Source organism: Numenius arquata, chromosome 22 (genome assembly GCF_964106895.1).
Source record: "Numenius arquata chromosome 22, bNumArq3.hap1.1, whole genome shotgun sequence".
Classification (NCBI taxonomy): Eukaryota; Metazoa; Chordata; class Aves; order Charadriiformes; family Scolopacidae; genus Numenius; species Numenius arquata.
This window is the reverse complement of record NC_133597.1, coordinates 7,627,746-7,648,289: the sequence shown is the minus strand read 5'-3', so window position 1 is coordinate 7,648,289 and position 20,544 is coordinate 7,627,746.

Genomic DNA, 20,544 nt, shown 5'->3' with positions numbered 1-20,544 from the left:
CGGGATTGCAGCTTTCCCGGGGCAGGGAGAGGCTTTTTGCTCCAAGTAAATCAAATGACTAACCCGGGCCCTCGCCCTGGCCGGCTGCTGTGGGCTCGGTGATGGCAAATGCGACTGCTGCCTGATCCCCAGCGCCTCTGCCCTGCTAATTAGTCATATATCCGCCTTAAATGAGCTCGTTTAAAAGGGCAGCCCCTCCCTGACACAGGCGGCTTAAAAGTCTAGCAAGGATTCCTCTTTAAAAAAACCCATAAAATCAATCATTCCTTCTGGCGGGGAGGTGGCAGGGCAGGAGGTGCCTTCCTGCAGCCGGAGGGTCCTGGCTCAGGAGCCCCCCGAGCCCCTGGGTGACTTTGCTGCCGCTTCCCAGCTCTGCTGAGGTTTTTCTTCCTCTCTGTGTCGTGGTTTCGGCTGAATTTACCAAAACCAGACTGACAGATGGCTCTTCCTCCCTGCCCCGCCTCCCCCCCAAAAGAGGAGAGAGGAGGAGAAAGAGATAAGGAGATTCAGAAGTTTAGAACGAACTAAACTACTTTAATGAAGAATTAATATTAAAATAAAAATAAAGAAGAAAATAATGAAATAGATACAAAACCGTATCAAGCTCCCAGGATGACAGTCACGTCACCGGCAGGCACTGGGGAAGTCCCAGACTGGACTCAGCGACGGATGGGAACCGGATTCCAGCTCTGGAGTCAGGAACACACGGATCGGGATCAAAGGCAGATGGACAGACAGAGTCCTCTCTGGACGTCGGCCATCGCAGGAAGGGGCTGACCCTTTGATCCCTCAGCCTTTATACTGAGCGTGGGGCAGGTGGGATGGAACACCCCAGTTGGTCAGGTTTGGGTCACCTCTCCTGTCCCCTCCTCCCCACCGATGTGACCCCTCTATGTTTTTTCTGTTTCCGACCCTCTAAGGGGGCAAATAACGAAATTGGCTGCCCTTGGTTGTTACAGCAATAAGGATAAGCAAGGGCCTCCCTGCTCACCATCCCTTGGCACGGAGCACAAACATTGGGCTGATCATTCTGAGAACGAGCAGTTTCTCCACAATGTGCCGTTAATGTCAGAGAGTTAGAGGAGGCCTGGCTGGGATGTAAAGTTACAGAACAGAAAATTGGTTGGGTTTTACTTCAAACCGGGACACTCGGTGAGACGTCAGCTTCTTCCTCGGCGCTTGGCTCTGTTTAAACGATCCTCGCGCCGTCACCTGTCCGGAGCTGCCCGTTTTGGTGGGAAAAACAGATTTCTACGTGCAGAGAGAGGTTTATTCCACTGACCCAGCCATTCTTCAGCCCCTGCATCTTCTCAGGCACCAACCTCTGAAAACTTCATGAGTTCTCGCTGCCAGAAAGGGCTCTGGTTTCTGGTCAGGGATGTAATTGCAGGAATCATCTTGCCGCCTACCCCAGTTATTTACTCCTTTCAACACACTGGGCTCTAAGACTTGGGGTTATTTTTTTGCTGATACGGGGGGAAAAAAATAGAGATGTGATTTGTTTCCAGTGCTGCCCTGTGATGGAGCGGTCCAGAGCCGGCTGGAGCATCAGCGAAGATACCCCGGGGCTTTGTTTGGCTCATCCCATTAATAAATATTCAGGTCAGGCAGTTCCCTGGTACCTCTCGGCAGCAGGGACGAGGCAGAGCGTCTGGATGCAGCCACCTTTTCTCGTTGCTCTGCAAAAATGCAGCGTGTGCTGAGAAAAGCTGGGGGGATCCCTCTGGGGAGCCTTTCCCTCCCGTTTCAGGTCTCCCGAGCAGAGCACGTCTGGGGCCAGGGCTGGTTCAGGAGCCGGGGAGCTGCTGGAGGAGTGGGTCTGGAGAAGGTCAGCGTGGTTTGTTGTCCCCTGGCTCTTCGCATCCCTGGGTTTTAAGTTGATAAAGGGAAAGGGATGAATTTTTTTTTCTCCGTACCAGAGTGTTTTTTGTGCTTGGTCTGCCTGGCTGAGGGAACATCATGGTTTTACGTACTCACCCGGGAATGGAGATGGTTAAACACCAGATTGGATCATCCTGTTGCCCGGGAAGCTTCCCCCTTCTTCAGGTATTAAAAAAATACCAAACCCAACAAACTGTCTTGAAAATAGGCTCTCCGAGGGCTGCGACAGACGACCGAGCAGCACATCTTCCACAGACCATCTGTCTGCTCCCGCTGGAGGAATTGCTTCTCCTGGGGGACCAGAGAGCGCTCCTGGCCATCACCCATCTCCATGGGGAGCAGGGGGGGCACAGTGAGCCCGGGACGGGGGCTGTAGGCCTGCCACAGGAGGAGAGGGCAGGGGGATGCATTTTGATGGATCTTGTCTTTCTGAGGATTTACTGAGGTCCCGGGGCCGGGTCTGCGAAGGCAGGCGGCGTTTCCAGGCCATGGGCTGAGGAAGGGTGAGCCCGAGGTGGTCCCCGGGCAGCAGGACAGAGCGGGCTTGTCCTGGCCATGAATCGCCCCATTATTGTCCCTCGGGAGCAGATGCCGCCAGCCCGGCCGAGGGCATCCCCCTCCTCCTTCATTAGCAGATCCCCGCTCGCCTGGCTTTGTCCTCCTCACCCTTTCTGGAGCGTTCGGCTGCGGTGCGGTGACCCGGGGACCATCCCGGGATGGCAGAACCTCTGTCCTGTCCTCGCTGCTGCGGCCGGGGCCTTTTTTCCACCCGTCTTTTGGGTGTTATTTCTGAACCCCTTTGGGCCGGGTGGTGGTGGAGCTCGTTACAAATTCACGTCTCAAACCGCCAGGACTTTTTTTTTTTTTTTTCCCCTCTTTTCTTCTCCAAATTACTTGGCACTCATCATGCTGAATTAATCTAACTGGCAATTTATCCTTTGTAAATTAAATATTAGGGCAGGGTGTAGTCATTAGCAATGACTAACTACCCAGCAAACGCTGGTGGCATTCTGCTAAGGCAGCAAATACGTTTCCAAAGCGCAGCATTTTCTGGTGGCTTTTAAAAATACATCGTCTCCTGGAGCTCTGGTGGCCACTGGAAGCTCTTGGCTGGTCTTTGGGCCCACCCAATGGGTCCCCTGGGAGATGGGTCACCCAAGGAGATGCGGGGGGCGAGGCAGGCGCCCCGTTCCTGTCCTGGGGATGCACCACGGGCCCTCAGACCTCCTGAGGTTCTGATGGAGTGGACGGAAGTGGTGTTCACCCCTTGCCATGGGACCAGCATCGTTTCCCCACACCTCGGTGAAGGTCAAGCCCCAGCACGGAGACCTCTCAGGGTGGAGATGTGGGAGAGGTGGAGCTGGAGCAGCTCCCCGGTGCCAGGTTTGCACCTCTGCGAGGGCTCTTGGTCCCCTTGATGCCGCCCAAGCTCCGGGATGGAGGCTGTCATCCCAAAATGAGCCCATCCCACCGTCACCAGCGGGAGGGAGCTAGGGACCGAGAAGATCCTGGGAAGTGAAGCGTTGCAGCCTCTTTTAATATTCTGTCTTGGGGGCATGGTAAAAATAGACATTTGGGATGCATTATTGTTGCTGGAGTTTTATTGAACGTCGTTTATTGTTTTCAGATGCAATAAACCGAGTGGGGGAACCCAAGAGACCGAAGGGTCTAAATATCCTTCCAGCAAATCCCACCTCCCCCCACTGAGCTGCGGCCCCAATAATCACCCTGGGCTTGTCTATGAGCCGGTGGCAATTAAAGCCTAATTACGGCGGGCTCGCCTGTCACCACGGGTAAAACTCTGCCCCGTTACCTCGCATCTCGCCGGCGAGGAAACCCCATCCTACGTAGGCTGAGGAGCGATGCTCTTCAAATATTGATGCGGTTGCTCAATTAGCCTTGGCAATACCAGAGCCATCGGGTATTTTATCAATTAATATCGTTGGCGCTGGACACATCAGTCTTGAAATGGGGCTGGTGCCCTCCGGGTTCCTGCTCCCTCTTGCTCTGCAGCCTGGTAAAGGCGAATAAACTTTGCTGCCCTCAGCAACAAGCTGCCAATGTTTCACGTTATTTCCCAGGTGAAAATCAGCGTTAATATCGCTAATTATCTCAGGGATTGGGGAAACCCCACCCTGGCGCAGGAGGGATGGATTTTGCACCTTGGGAAAATGAAAGCCGGAGGGGTCGGCAGCTGATTTTGTGTGTGGCCGCGGTGGGATGGGTGGAAGTGGAATCCCATGGGAGACCGAGGTGGCCGGACACGGACCATTCCCACGGTGGGAATGAATTTCTCTGCAGGGGGAAAAAAAAAAAACCCAAAAACCCCAAACCCAATATGGAGTTGGTTTTAAGCAAAGCCATCCCCAAATCCTTTGTGCACCATCTCACGGTGGTTTGGCTGGATGGGGAGAATGGTGTGAACCCCCCAGCGCAGCATAAATGCCAGTGGGGAAACCTTTGCTCCCCGCCCCCCCCCAATTTGCTCTGAGCTGCTCTTATTTAGGGGATTTTTGGGGAGATTTGTGCCAAAATCGGGGGGGTGCTTCTCCCGGCGCTGTGATTTTTGGGGGTCCTCCGGGCCTGGGGGGGGGGGGGGGGGTGGTTGTGTGTATGTGTGCCCCCCTCTCCACAGGCGGGGGCTCCCGGGATGCTCTTCCCTCCCCTCCCCTCCCGGCCGTGTGCGCAGGCGTGCCCGCTCCCCGCCCGCCCCTCCCCGGGCTGGCTCCGGCATCCCGCACCGGTTCCCCCCTCCCCGCATCCTCCCGCCGCCGCCGCGGCCCCCCCCTGCCCGCCCCATGGTGAGTCTGCAGCGCCGGGGGGGTCTCCTCGTCTCTCCGTAGTCCCCCCTCGTGTCCCCGTACCCCCCCCCCCCCCCTCCGTGTCCGCGTCCCCGCTACAAATCCAGCCGCAAAGCGGGTTTGCGAGCTGGTGGGGTTGGGGAAAAAAAAGAGGGGGGGGGACACACACACAAACAAAAGCGCGGTGGGGGGGGGGAAGGGGGGGGATGGTGTTTGGTGGAGAGGAGTCTGGGGGGGTTGGGATTTGGGGGTTCGGCGCGGGGAGCGGGGCAGGACAGGCAGCGCTGGCTGCTTGGCAGCTCCCAGGCAGGGTTTGCATGGGGCGGGGGGGGACGACAGAAATTGGGGATGGGGGGGAAATTGGGGATAGGGGGAAAAACCGGGGTTGGGGGGGAAATTTGGGATGGGGGGGGATGCCCCAGTTAACCCACGCTTGGACCCTCACCGGTGCATCCCACCCCATCGGCGTCGATGCCCTGGCGAGTGCCACACAGCTTTATTTCTGTGGTTTGGGTTGGAATTTTTTTTTAATTATTATTTTTCTAATGACGGTAATTAGTGCCTGAGCGTGGTTGGGCGTCCAGGTGGCAGAGCATGTGCGGGTGGGCAGCAGCGAGAGGAGAGCCCCCTGCTCTTCCCGTGCCCTTTCCCAATCCTCGGCAAAACAAAACCCCTGTGTCTCGCCGGGAAAACCCGGCCTCCGTTCGGCCCCATTCCTGCCCCAGGGGAAGGAGAACCCCCCCGAGACCCTGGAGAGAGAGCGTTGGCCTCTCCCCATAGCGAGCGGGGGGCACATTGCAATGGGTACGTGCGATAATTAAAGCCCGGGCGCCGGTGGAAGGAAGGGAAAATCCTCCCGGAGGCCCCGGGGAGGGAGGACGTGCCCCGGTGTCGCTCTCGCAGCGGCGCGGGCTCAGGATGATTTATTGAAGTGGTCTGAGGCTTTTTTTTCCCCCTATTCCCAAGCATCCTCTGAGCGGTTGACGGATGTGCTCCGGTAGCCTGGTGATCCCAAAGGGGTAGGAGGGACTGATCCTGGTGTGGATGGAGCCACCGGGAGCGGGATCTGGGTATCCTGGTGCAGGATCTGGACAAATCCCATCCCACGCCATCGCGGGTACCCGGTGTCCTCCTCTCCCACGGGATGGGCTCATTCCCAGGGGGGAGATGAGGACGCTTGTCCGAAGACCAACTGGACTTTTCCCCGTTGATCCTTCAATGTCCGGTTCTCCGCAGGGTGAGCCGATGGGATTTTATTGTTCTGGGGAGCAGAGAACAAAGGAAAATCTTCCTCCGGGGGTTTTTGTGCTCCTCAGCTGGGCCATGGGCCATGGGATGCATCTTTCCCCATCGGTTAATAGAGCGATGCCCGCACGGTCCTGATGCCCGGTGGGTTGGCGCCGGGCTGCTCGGCCACTCGGGTCCCCATCTCTTGGCGAGATGAGCTAATTAAAGTCTCCCGGCTGAGCTTTTTGGAAAGCTCTGCTGAATTTGCCTGCCTTCTCTGCTGGCCTCTCCCTCCGACTGCTTTGGGAGATGAAGAGGGTGGTGGTGGAGCAGAGGGATCACCCAGGCTTCGCCAGCTGCCTCCGTTTAGGCTTTCCGTGGCAAGTGACAGGGCAGAGTGACACGGGATGGACACCCCGGGCAGGGCATCCACCATCCACCCTGGATTGGTGACGGAGATGATGATTTTAAGTGTAGAGAGAGCCTTCGCTGAGCGAAGGGGCTGGAGCAGGTATGGGGTCCACGCTGGTCTGGAGCTTTGGGGTCAGGATGAGCCGTGCGGGGGGATGCGCTGGGGCTGGTGGCCTGTGATCAACTTCCATTTCTGCAAGCGCGTCGGGATTCCCATTGCATCACATCGTAGCTCTCCATAGCACGTGCCGGATCCCAGCCTGGGAAGAGCTGGGAGCAGAAGACTCAGAGGTGGACTCATCCCAGGAGATGCCGCCTCCAGCTCCGGTGGTGCAGGCGTGAGGTCTCCTCTTCCTCACGCCTCAGGAGCCTCACCCTGGCTCCTAACCACACGTCCAACCTATAACGAACTCCTGACATCGTTATAAGCCATAGGATGGGATCAGCGCACTTTGCTGGACTCTTCCTAACCCCTGTGCTTAATTACCTGCATCATTAGAGGGCTGCTTGCTCCTCCGGCTCCCGGCAATGATTTAATAGCAACTGCTGTGGCAAGGCACCGAATCCCACGAGGATACGGGCTCTGCAGATGTAAATATAAGAGGACGAACTCTCTGTTGACACTAATTTTTAGGGATGTCCACCACGGAGATCTCTGGGTAGGGTGTCTTCCAGAGCTGGGATCGTGATGGTGACTGGAGCACCATCTGGAGCACCAAGCCTGGATTTTTCCAGCTTTTGTCATCCCCAACTTGCAACCAACATGGGAGATGGGTGCCAGGCTGCAGGATGTGGGAACGCCAAGCCCAGCCCCAGCGAGACCGGGGCCACCCCCACGTGCCTGTTTTCGGGGGGGGTTCGGCTGACAGCGATTCTCAGGTTGAGTCCCACTGACTAAAATGGATTTTTGGCAACATCTCTAAATCCCACATATTCTGTTGCTTATTCTCTTGTACAAGGCGATGGTCCCGTTGCTTTCGTCCTGAGCGTTTCAGAGTTGGTTTGGGCCGAGAGTCTGGTTCTCAAGAGCTTTTCCTACCCTGCTTTTATAAAAAAACAATTTATTTTATTTCATTTTTTGCCCCGTCGGGGTGTTTTCTCTGGGCGTAGCACGACGGCTGCACAAGGAGTAGGGATGTGGTCCTCCTCCTGCATCCTGGCTTCGCCCGCATCCCTGGGAGGACCCCATCCTGGGGACATGGGGCTGGTGATCCTCATACGACACCGTTGGGGTCATTTGCACGAGCGGTTTTGATTTTGCAGTGAGAAAAGGAAACGATCTGACGCTTTCACACTGCTCTCTGCGGCTTCTGGTTCTCTTTTTTTTTTTTCTTTTTTTGGTGTTTCTTTTTAAGCTCTCCTCTCGCTCTTGGACAGTGGCGGCTTCTCCCTCCTCCAGCTGCCATCCTCGTGTTTATTGAGCTTTTTCTAGGAAAATCCTGCATCTTCTTGGGAGGGAAAAGGGAAAAGAAAAAAAAAAAAAAGTCCGGTTCTTGCTAATCTCTTGTGTTTCCAGCTGCTGACCCCTTGCATGTGACCGGGGTTGGGCTGGAAAGTTTCCTCGGAGGAAAGAAAAAGGGATTTGGCTGGCGGGGAAGGGGGAAACCGGAGGAGGAGTTCCCTTCCATCCCGGTTTTGCTTCGGAGCGGTGGATGCTCGGAGTGGTTTCGGACTGGTTCCGGACTGCGGCTCCTCTCCGGGATGTGTTTCGCTGTCTGCTGGAGGCCACTCAGCTGCGGTGCTGGCATCGCTGTGCCCCGGATCGGCACGGGATGGTGACCGCCGGGAAGGTGGGTGGGAGCAGTGGAGATGGGAAGGATGCAGGACAAGCACTTGCTCCAGGGCGTTTGGTGCGGGCTGTGGCCAAAGCGGCAGTTTTGAGGGATTTTGGGCAATTTTGGGAGCAGGATTTGGTAGGCGCTGGTGGACAGGGCCAGATTCCATATATTCCCTGTGGATCCTGCCCTGGGAGGATGATGTGGATCCTGCCCTGGCACAAAGAGAGATGGGGTGCAGGTTTACCGGCATCACTTTGGCGGGATGCTTGGGACTTCTTGAGCACAGCAGCTGCCATGCAGGTGGTTTATATTAATTAGAGCAAGTTATTTACGTAATATCGATGTGGGTGTTAACGTGCGGTTGGGTATTTTTGGTTTTAAGGTGTGTATTTACATACTGGCCGTGCGAAAGGGCACGGTGGAGCTGCAGGGGGGCATTGGCAGGCAGCCTTGCCTGTGCCACCAGTTTGGGTCACCATCCTGGCATGGCACGTGCTCTACCGGGGTCCAACAGGGGTGGGTTTGACCACCCATGGGTGCTGCTGCTCCTTGTCCTGTGGACTCAGGGGTGGCTGGAGGGGACCGGGGGCTCCCCGCTGCATTGGTCCCTTGCAGGGAACCACTCCATCCGAGCTAGGATGGCATCCTCCGTCGTCTCTTCGATGCCGTCCTCAGGATGCTGGGATGCTCCTGGGCTTGGGTCACTCGAGGACCATGGTGGGATGCAGGCAGGCCGGCCGGGGATGCTCGGAAGTGGGATACAGCGGTCCCAAGGGATGGATGGTGCTGGGGTGCATCGTTGGGCAAAGCGAGGCTCTTTTAAACAACGCAGCGCCGGAGGAGGACTCTCCCCCCGACACCACGCCTGCAAAATTATATCAACAATCTACGGAGACATTTCTCCTCTTCTTTGGGTTTTTTTTGGGGTTTTTTTTTTTAATTGCAAATCGGAATCAACCCAGATCACCAAGCTGCACCCAGGTAGGACTAAGCGGGGAGCTGGTTTCCTTTTCTTCGGTATTTGCAGGTTTAAAAATATATATGCTGAAGCTTGGGGTTTTTGGTGGTTTTTTTTAATCCTGGGTCTGTGAAGGAGGCTTTAACCTGAGCTCACGCTGTTGGAATTCCCTGCTGTGCCTGGGAGAGGCTCCTCGCCTCCGATCGCTTCCAGATGCCGTTCCCACTTCAGCTCTTCCCTTTGCAAAATGTCTCCCCCAGCTCGCCGGCAGCCTCCACGAAGTTTTCCCAGCCGGATTTGGCATCCCGATATCCGTCAGGACTGACTCAGCCGAGCCTCAATATTTTTTTTTTTAACCAGGGAGTGATGCCAGCGGCGAGAGGTTGCAACTCGCCCCGTGGCCTTGCACAAGCTGGAGCCCCGGGTCGGATCCTGCGTCAGGTTCTGAGCCGCTTGCGACACTTCCATCGGGTGGTTTTTTAATTTCCTTTAAAAAAAAAAAAAAAAGATATATATATGAGCTGGGCTGGAATTTGGGGCTCAGGGTCCTGGCTGCGTCCCGTGCCCGCGCTGCCGATCGGACAGAGCCTCCCTGAGCCCAAAAATGGGGGAAACTGAGGCAGGAAAGCGCCGAGCAAGAGGGGAGGATGCTTCAACGGTGCAGACCTGCTGCTCTGGGGCTCTGCTGGTGCTGTACGTGTGCTGCCAGCCCAGCAGCCCCACGGCGGGTGATAAAACCCCCCTGTCCGGGTGTCAAAACCCCATCTCGGCGGTGGGGTTTGTGGGGTGGGATTTTATGGCCCGAGGATGGATCCGGACCCACCTGGGTTGGGGACGGAGGATAGTGATGGGGTGTCGTGGGGAAAAATGGGGTGGAAAGTGAGAAATGAGGGGGGGAAAAATGCAGCGAGAGGGGATGGAAGCGGATTGGGGGGGTGAAGGAGGAGCAGGGGTGTGGGGATGGTGTCACAAATTGAGGGGAGCGAAGGGCTGTGAGGGTTAAATGCGATGCTGCCCCCCCTGTGCGGGGTTAAAGCGGAGAACAAGGCGTCAGGAACCCTGCCAAGGGCTGGGAAGTCCTCGGGCCCATCCCTGTATGATAACCAGCGCCGCTTCAAAACACAAAATAGAAGGAAAAAAAAAAAAATATTCACAAAGAACCGTCTGTTCGTGCGCATACGGGCTCAACAGGTTCCCTCCCGGCCACGGCTGGGGAGTGAGCTCTGGAATTCGGGGTGGGGGGAGCCGAAGGCGGCCAAGAGCCCGCCTTTCAAAGCACGCTATTTATGCAACAACAACAACAAAAAAGCAGGCAATTTATCCTCAAAAATATTCCCCCAGGCTCTTTTTCCTCTGCCCTTTTATTTTTTATCGCGGGGGGGGGTGGCAGCCTTCGCAGCGTTGGGTGCTGGCTGGTGCAGGAAGGTACCGGTGGCTCCCGATGAAGGGCTGGAGGAGCTGGGGGGGCGCTTTTGCGATCGAAATATGGGTGAAGACAAGGGCTGGGCGCCCCCGCACCGCGCTGGGGCGAGGGGAGGGTGAAACCTGCCCCGGCGCTGCCGAGCCCCCGCGTCCCCCGGCAAACCGGGCTCTAGCATCCTTACGGTGCGTGGTGCTGGGGCTTCCCAGTCCCCTTTGCTGCCTCATTAACAAAGTCGCTGCTTAATTCCGATTGCGTTTACAAGTTAAATTGAGAGATTATCTGTATTATGCAAACGCATATTTAAATCTTAATTATTTATTTGTCTGGCTCGCCTAAATGCACGGAGTGTCTGTAAATCAGCGGCTTTACGCCCGGGGATGCTCTTCTCTTGGAAGCACAGAGTTTTGCTAAGAACTAAACCCAAAATAGGCTTTTTTTGGTCTGATGGGTGATGCTAATCACCCCAGCTTGGAAACAGTGGCGATTTCTCATGCTTATTTCTTCCTTTTTATCTTTTTTTCTGCGGAGGGGTTTACCAAGGGAGGCTTGCCCGTAAATAGCAGGTGTTTATTTTTAGGTCGGTCACTGCTTCGGATAATCCGGCTTGGCTGGGTAGCTTTGCTTTTCCTCCCGTTCTCAGGGATTTAATAGAAATAGTTCCATTAAATTATTTTATTTTTAATAAATCAATTATTTATTTCATAAAAAAAACCCAGCAGCTGCAGTGAAAGATGGGAGTTCTGCTCGGTGGTGGCTCTTCCGTGCTCTCCAGGCCAGGGAGCATCCGCCGGGATGCTGGGGCGAGGATCAGCAGGGAAACCTCTATGGAAAAAAATCCCATCCCACACCGGAATTACACCTTTGGCTGGGCCCAAGGACGGCCGGGAAGCGGCCGGATTATCTCCTGCTTAATACCTGCCGAGTGAATAAGCTCCTGGTCCCGAGGCGATAGCGATCGGGGTGACGTGAGGGATGTGCCGGGCTTGGAAACACCTCGCTCGTGCCAAGTAGAGACGTTTTCTCTGGCGGAGGTGGAGGAGGATGAGCTCACCTGGATTTTATTCCCCTCCCAGCCCGGCTTTTGCTCTCTCCCCCCTCGGGAGGTAATTTTAACCGAGGGAGACTGGCGCCGGCGATGGAGCGCCGACAGACGGATGGACGGACGGCTGCCGTGCTTCAGGTCTGGCTGCTGGAAGGAGAAATGCCGCCTCCATCTCCCCACTCCTCTTTTTTAGCAGCCCCCGGGGGGGTCCGGTCCTCGATGTGGAGAATGATGGAGGGGAGGGATTTGGTGGCTCGTCCCTGCCCTGTGCTGTCCCCTCTTGCCTGTGCGAGTCCCGAAATTGCCTGTGTCCCCCGGGGATGCTCCTGCACTGGGGCTGAGCCCCTCAAAGGACTGGTCCTGGATGGGTTTAACCTATAACAGGGGGAGGGCTGCAGCCCTTGGGTTTTTTGTTTTCTTCTGCCTGAAGGCACAAGCGTCCTGGAAGGGAGATGTCGGGGAGTGAGCACAAGGTGCCTTTTGCCCCCCTCAAAATTGGAAATTTAAATGCAGCCTGGTAGGCAGGAGGGGGAAACTGAGGCAAAGTGGTACAGCTGGGAGCCTGGGGAGGAAAGGAGCAGAATTCAGCTTGTTTAGGGTTTTTTTGCGCGCTCTGGAATATGGGACGTTCATTTCCTGCCGGGATCAGCTGCCAGATTGGTTGAGCCGCCCGCGGCGAGCGGTGGAGACTGCAGCTCTCGACCCGGCAGACGACGGGACTGCGATGGGTTTTTTCCTGGACCTTGGGCTGGGAGCAGCTGATCGTGTCGGCTGATGGTGTTGGGAACCGCTGGGGAGGCTGGAAAATGATCCCAGGGAGACCGGCAGCGATCCGACTCCCGGCTCTTCCAGTCGAGCTGGAAAGACCAGCTTCGGGCAAAACCTCGGATCCTCCCCAGTGGGGGCCCGTGTGCTCTAGGGGATCAAAGTTTCCTGCTGATCCCGGGCTGCAGCGTCCTCCTGGGAGGATGCTGTGGGGAAGGAGGCATCCCCTTGCCCACCCCCAGGCAGCTCTCAGCATCCTCCTCCTCCTCCTCATCGGTACGGGCAGGGGCTGATGCTGCGCCTTGAAGTGCTTTCACAGGAGCTCCCTGGGGAGAGTTTAACCTCGTTAGTGGATCCTATAATTCATGGCTGTAAATAAAAAGGCTCCTTGTTGGCAGCGATGTTGATGCTCCGGTGGATTCAGGGCTGCTGGAAAGATGCTGGTGCAGGAAGGTGAATTTTTTTGGCCCCTTGCAAAGCGGCCCCACGTGCTTCTGGTTTGGCTGATGATTGCCCCGAACTTTCTGGTTTAATTTCTCCCCCCAGTAAACGGTGGAGGCGGGAGAAAGCAGAGCTGCTTTGGCCGGAGAGGGAAGCTGTGGCACCCTTGTCCTCCCAGGGCATCTGTGGAAAGCCTGGTCCCTGGGGAGAAGCACCCAGCCTTAGTGAGAGGAGAAGGCATCTCCGAGGTGCTCAGCGGTTTCCTTCCCCATCCCTTGCACGGGGAAGTGTCCTCTTTGTTAAAATTAACAGGGCACCAAGAGCAAAGCGTGCCTTGGGGAAGGCTTGCATCGGCTTGTTGGCCCCCAGCGTCTCTTGCCTCTGCTTTTCCCAGCGGGAGGAGATGGGGAGAGGTAAGGAAACCTCCTGCCCTTCAGAGTTTCTCCTTGGGAGCATCTTCTCTGCCAAGACTCCAGCACCGGCTGCAGAGGGAGCCTTGCTGGTCCTGTCCAGGCCACCCTTATCCATCTGTGTTGCCCTTCCTTGCACCAAACTGGGCTGAGATTGTTCCTTGTGTGGGTTTTTTGGGAGAACTGTGACTCCCGCCACCCCCCATCCATCCCACTGGCCAGGAGAGAGGAGCAAAGCTGGCTTCTGGCTTCTAACTGAGGTAGCAATGGGCTCGCTTCACCCCACCTTGCTGCTCATTAGCTGGTGTAATTAAGTTGGATGGGGAGCTGCTGCCCTTGCAGTGAGGCTTTTCCTCGAGAGGCAGCATGGCAGAAGGGTTTCTGTGCATGGCAGCTCCTTGGCAGGGCTTTTCCTTCCCCACGTTGTAAGGATATTTCAGTGAGGATGCATAATTTGGAAAGTTTTGGGGGAAGAGGTGCTGGAGGTGTGGGATTAAGGAGCATCATCCGCGTGGGAAGGCAGGAAAGCTGCGGAGCATCCCAGGGTGAGCAGGGCTGCGTCCCCCTTTCCATGGGAAAGGCTGTCACCCGCTTCCGAGAAATCCGAATGAGTCACAGAAAGGGATTTTCGTGGGAAAGGCCAAGAGGTGTTGGGGAAACCTGCGGCGAGGTCTGCGCCTCCTCCTTAAAAGAAGCTGGAAGCCCGGCCCCGGGCACTGCCGGTGCCGGAGGAGGTGGGTGGCTTTGTGGAGAGTGCAGACATCCTCCGTGACACGTGATGGCTGGTCCCGGGTGCTTCTACCAGTCCCCTGGGGCTGGTTCCTCATCGGTACTCGCAGCTGCCCTGGGTGGGGATCCCTAGGGATCCACTGGATCCTCCGAAGGTGGCTGCTAAGCCAAGCATCCCCTGCGCACTGCCGGTGTGGGTTGCTGTAGCCCTAAGGATGTTCTCCCTTTTCTCATTGCCAGGGGAAGAGAGGATGGCCTCGTAGATCCTGCCGAGCTCCTGCCTGCTCTGCCTGGACCAGGAGGACGGACCGTAAGTAGCCGTGACCGCTTGCTGGCTTATTGATGAGGACTGGTTTCAGCCTCTCCGGCTGCCGGGGATGCTGGAAAAGGTCTCCCTGAGACCAGCATCCTCCTCCCGGTGTGGCTGATGGGGTTCACGGAGCATGGAGGTGATGCTGGGGGTAGAAAGTGATGGCACGGGTTATTTTCTGGGTATTTTCCTCTGTGGCTGTTAACATGGCAGAAAAGAGCAGGGCAGATGCGCAATCGTGCCGATGTAGGGGCTGCGGCGGGGTGGGTGGGTGGGTTATATCCATCCAGTTCCTTCACCCCGAAGGTTTTGGGGCTGGAGGACTTGAGCTCAAGGGTGGGGTTACCCCTGGGGTTATGCTGCCCCAAAACCAGCCCATTTGCCGATGCAAAACAGGAGGCGTGGAGGAAATGGTGGGGAAACCGTAGGTCTACCGCAGCCGGGGGGGTTAAGGTGGCACTTGGGGCCTTGCAAAGGGGATGGTGATCGGGCAGGCGGCTTTTGACACCCCAAAAGAGGACCCTCGTAGTCAAAAGCCACCAGGACAGTAGCTTGCCTGTAGGATAACTCGGCCCTGGGGGCTTGAGATCCCTTAATTTCCTCCCCCCTTTCCCCTGGTGAGCTGGGGTTGAATCTGGGCGTTGCTTGAGTTTGTGTTGGAGATGGGCTGGAGCATCTCCAGAGTTTAGTTTTTACCTCCCTGGACCGTTCACATCCCTGTTATAAGGGAGCGGGGGCTTTGCCTGCTGCTCCCGGGGGAGCCGGCAGTGGGACAAGGCTGCCCTCACCCTGCCTGCACCCCCAGCCTGCTTCCTTCCCCTTTCTGCTGCTTTTTTTTTGGGGGGGGTTAGAGCGAAGTGTGGCTACAAAGCCGCATTGCCAAAGCCGCTCTCTCTGTTGCTGCCTGCATCCCTGGGCGGTCCCCGAGGATGGCGATGGCAGCGAGTGAACATGGCAACGAGGTGATGGTGACGGCAAATGGGGACCGGCTGGGGCAGGTAGGAGGAGGGGGCAACCGGATTGATGCTGGGGGCTTGGTGATGAAATCCCTTAAAATACGAAATCGTCACTGGTGGGTGCCCACCCTCATCTCGTTAGCGGGGGGTTGTCCCCCCATGGGTGGCACTGCTCTCCTTGGGCAGCTCGGCTATAACCTCTGGGTTGTGGTGAGCCTCATCCGGCAAGAAAGGGCCTTTATTTTATTTTTTTTAAATAGGAAAAGAACGATTAAACCTATATAATGTAAATAATAATATATAAGCTATAATAATGTAGCCTAGCACACCGAGGAGGAGCCCTGCAGCTGCTTCAGTAGCATGGGATGCTTGGGTACACCCACGCAGCCGGCGTTTTGGGGCCATAGGAAGGGATTTGGGTGCCATCCCTGTGTCTTTCCTGCTGCAAGGTTTAAAAACAAAATAGCGGGAGAGGAGAGGATGGTGGCAGCGCTGGCCTGAGTTGGGTTTCAGCTCCTCAGCACATTAAAACCAACAGAGCTGTAGAAAGGCAGCAGCAGCCGCCCAGATTTATTCTGGGGATGTGCCACCGTGGAAATGCTTGTCCTACCTGAGCTTATTTGCTGTTGCCACCTCTAAAATTGCACCCTTGTCACGGGTAAATGTTTTGTTAAGGCTTGCATGCCAACGACGTTTTTTTCCCTCCTATCATAAATCTTTGGCGGGGTTATTGTATGCCCGGGATACCACAGGCTAAGGAAACAGTGCTACCTCTCTTATTAACAGGCAATTAAAATTCCTTTGAAGTGACTCGCAGGGGTGTTCAAATAGGATAAACCTGAGTATTGGTGGCATGGGCTGGCGCCCTTGACGGGGTGATGTCTGGTGTTGAGTGGGTTTGATTTTTGCAGTGCTACATCCTAATGACCTCCTGCATCCCCCAGCCTGCTGTGCTTGTGGGTCGCACTCTTGCAATTGCTCTGCCCTGCCGTTTTCTGGCATCCCCGGTCCCCTCTGCAGCATCCCCATCCCACCACAGCATCCCTTGGGGGAGGATCAGATCCAGACCCTGCCGCCTTCTGGGCTTGCAATAGTGGTTTTTTGCAGTCCCACGAGGTTTTTCTCCCCGCCGTGGGTCTCCTTTTCCTTCCCAGCTTGGAAAAAGAATCCCCGAGCACCTGGAGCTCGCAGCAGCCAGGGCAAGGAAGCTTTGGGATGCCAGGCTGAGGATTTGGATACCTTTGATGCGCTGCCAAGCCCAGGCAGCGGCTTGAGTTGGCCGGATCCTTTCCCTGGAGGATCACCCCTGGCTGCCTCCCACATTGCGTTCAGGCTCCGGCACACGATGGTTTTGCCGAGGCAGGATGCGGCTGAGCCGGCGCGGGTGGTAAAGTGGCATCTGCCAGGCTCCTCTGGCAATCCCAGCCCTCCCACGTGGAAAAAATGTGTGGGATGGGGGCTTGGAAGATCCCAGGGCTGTAAACTGCTTCCTTGGGGGTCCATCCTGGTTCTTGTCCTCAAATTGGAGTGCAGGATCCGTCCTGCTGGTCCCTGCAAGGCCTTGAAGGCTTGGGAGAGTCTGGCTGGTCAAAGGGGTCTGTGCTGTCCTGGCCATCTGTCCGTCTCCCTTTGGTTCCCACTGCTGGGAGTGCATCCCTAGGGATTGCTGGTGCATCCCTTCCTGGGGCGGGATCCCTTCAAATCCAGCTCTGCTCCAGATAAAAATAAATGCATGGGGTTTTGGGGTGAACCGTCAGAGATGCTCATCCTCCGATGAGCATCCTTCTCCCCCGGGAAAACTGGACTGGGCAGCTGGGGATGGGATGGGATGGGATGGGATGGGATGGGATGGTGGGAGCATGGGAGAGGTGTCCTCACCTCATGTCATGCTTCATTTTCCTAATTCACGGGCTACCATGGAAACATAAAAGTACCAAGAACTTTTGCTGCCCGGCCCGCGGGTCCGTGGATGCTTTGCCGGATGGCTGGGATCACCATCTGCCTGTACTGGGATGGGGTGGGGGGATTTTTATAATCACCCCCCACCTTTGCACTTGCTCCATGGCTTTAAATCCTTTTTGTTTTTTTTTAAACCCAAATGTGGGATGGGAGCAGCTCGGCCAGTGTCTGCTGACGCTTTGCGGATTAACGGGCCTTAAATTGGGAGACGCTGGACCCGTCGATGCCATGGGGAGAGACGGGGATGGATGGAGATACGGGGACAAACTCCTCTGAGGCCACCTGTGCAGCAGGAGGGTTGATCCCCTTGGTTGTTGCTGGCATCTCCTGGGATTTTTCCTGGGATGTGGTGAAACTGGGAGGCAAAACTGTGCTCCGGATCTGAGGGAGATGGGGAAACTTGGAGAGGAGCTTCACAGCATCCTGGGGATGGGGCTTTCCTGTAATGCCAGGCTGGGGAAGGGGAGACCTGGCTGTGAAGTTGGGGCAGCGGTGGGGCTTTTAAGTAATTTATGCAGTGATAATATTCGGCCTGGGGGTGCTTTGGAGGCGCGTTGCTCACACATCAAAGAGAGGGGCTTTCTTCGGGTACTTCTTCCAAACGTGGGGAGCTGAATCCACCCGGGACTTTCCCCCCAGCTCCGGGGCTTGGCGGGGGAGGCGATGCCCTGGACTGAACCCGCGGGAGCAGTGGTCGAGGAGCGCCTGCATCCCTTCCATGAGAGGGGTCAGCGCTGAATCTCATCTTGTTGGATGGGGGTGCTGAGGTGGGGGGGCTGGGGGGTGCTGCAGGGAGTGATGCTGTGGTTGGGGGACCAGGGGATACTATGGTGGGACCAGGGATGCTGTGGGGCTTGAGGATGCTGGGGGATACAGGGGGGAAGCTGCGGGGAGGGATGCTGTGGTTGGGGGACTGGGGAGGATGCTGTGATGAGGGGTGCTGCATTGGGGGACCAGGGGGATGCTGTGGGGGACCAAGGGGGTGCTGCAGGGAGGAATGCTGTGGTTAGGGGACCAGGGAGGATGCTGTAGTGGGGGATGCTGTGGGGGACCAGGGATGCTGTGGGGTCTGAGGGTGCTGTGGGACAAGGGATGCTGCGGGGACCAGCCGGAGCCTTTAGCATTACTTCCTCCACCACCTCCGTGAGGACAGAGGGAGCTGGCTCGGGGTGTTCAAACCTTCCTGCTTTAAAGCAGCCACTATGATTTGGGCTGCAGATGTGGTAGCACAAGGCTGGGGGGAGCTTGAATTCCTTCCAAAACCACCTCCGCCTTGGCCTGGGCGCGGGGGCAGCCTGGGTGTGCTCTGTTTTGCTCCGCATTCCCCGAACGCTTCACTAAACAGCATTCATTTTTCTCCGGGATTATTAACTGTGTTTGTCTTAGATAAGTTTTGCATCAGGCCCAGCTTGTACGTACAAGCCTGGGAAAAGATCGTAAAGCCTTCAAAAAAAAAATATTTAAAAAAGGCGGTATGTAAAAGCAAACACTGGGGGTGAGAGCAGATTTTCCCAGTGTCTTTAGCCAGTGGGAGGGGTGAAGCACACCCCCGGGGGAAGCTCAGCTGGGTGATTTGGCACCGAAGGAGAGAGGTGGGGGGTGAATTTCATGCTAAATTTGAGTCCCGATGCCTGGTGGCACCCCAGCCCTGGGTGAATGGGGGCTCTCGGGCCCCCCAAGGAGCATTGCCAGCCTCCAGCTGCGGTGGCAGATTTCCCCTCGGGGACTTTTGTGGCCAGTTTTCTAGGAAAAGAACCCCCAAGAAAACACAAACTGCTTTCTGCTTTCCCCAAATTCTATTTTTTTCAAGCACGTGTAACTTATAAAGGGGCGAGACGCCCCAGCTCCTTATCCCTGCTTGCTCCGACCCTTGAAGGTGCAATCGTGGGTTTAATCTTCCCTTTCCTTCCCAAGCCAGGATGTCCCATAGACACAGAAATACCCATGCAAGATGAGAACCAGGCTGTAAACTGGGGACAAAGGAGGCTTTTGCTTCCCCTTCCTGGCGTCCCCAGGCGATGGCGGGGCTGTGCCTGGGCACAATTCACTGGGAAGGGGGTTGGTATCTGTGTTTTGCAGAGGAGAGGTGGTTCAGGGGGAGACAGGGCTTTCCCAGGGTACCACCTCACTCTCCCTCTCCCTCTGCTTTGCTGTCAAATTGACACGGTTTTCTTTACTTTGTATCCTGTCCCGTTTCTTGTACCACGGTTTAATTGTCATTAATTCTCTTTTAATTGCCTCTCCTGCCCTTTTTAATTAATTGCCCTTCCTGCCCTTATAATTTCAGGAACCGGTGATGAGGAAGCCTGGCTCTCATGGGACCGTTTTTGGTCCCATTTCTCCTCTTTCTTGATATATTTTGTCCCAGAAGCCACTGGTCTTGACTTAATCTTGACTGGGCAAGAACGAGGCCCCGTCAGGCAGCAAGTGCCGGGTTCATTAACAGTGCTTCGTTAGTCAGGGTGGGGCGTTGAGATGGGTGACCCCCCCTTTTCTTTCCCCCCAACAAGGTGACTAATCCCTCGAGACCAGGATTTCCATCGCCCAGCCCAGGTGTGCACCTTTCCTCTTGGCTGGGCATTTAACACCTCCTCACCCTCTCCTCCTCTGAGACGTGGCCGGGTCGGAGCGGGAAGCAGCTCGGTTACGGGGGTGTGGGGGGCAAAGCGAAACCCAACGCTGAGCCAGGTTTAGGGTAGGATTCATCCTCGGGGAACAACGTCTCCCATGTAGTTCCCCATTTTGGGAAACTTCTGCCAGCCGGTAAGTTAATTTTCCATCCTTGCTGTGTTGCGATGGGAGCGGCTGGTCCCGGGGTGGCTCCGACCGTGGCTCTTTGCTGCCTTATTCCAGGAGCGAGAGGTTTCGGAGGAAGAAAAAATTCGCCCCGCTTCGCCCACCGCTGTTCGGGCATGCATTAAGCTTGTGGCATCCCCCTTTCCCCGGGCCGGGATGGTTGAATCAAAGGCGTTGGAGGTTCCCCAAGTACGTGATGTTCTTTGCTTTGATCCCGCTCGGCTGCTCCAGTCCTTTCTGCCTGGCTCGGTGGCGGTGGTGGCACGTTTGGCTTCATACCTGCGGTGGCTGGTGCCACTTGGATGCTTGAGCCGGGACTGGGCTTAAAATTTCCCCCCAAGTCATCGCCACGGGCATCGATGCGGGCGCTTCGGGGTTTTGCAGTTGGAAACCCACCAGGGTCTTGTTTTCCCTCTTTAACTCTTTTTTTTTTTTTTTTCCTTTGAAATTTCGGCGTTTAACCCGTACGGCTGAGGCTCCTCGGGAACTGTGGCCGCTTGCCTGGCTTTTGTAAACTCTGTGTAAATCAAACCTTTGGCGGCTGCGGGGCAGAGAAATGCGAATTGAAATGGAAGTAAATCCCCTGGGGAGCCCTTGCACTCGCTTGTCCTTGGGTGTAGATGGGACAAGTGGGGGGTGACGCCTCTCAGATGGGGT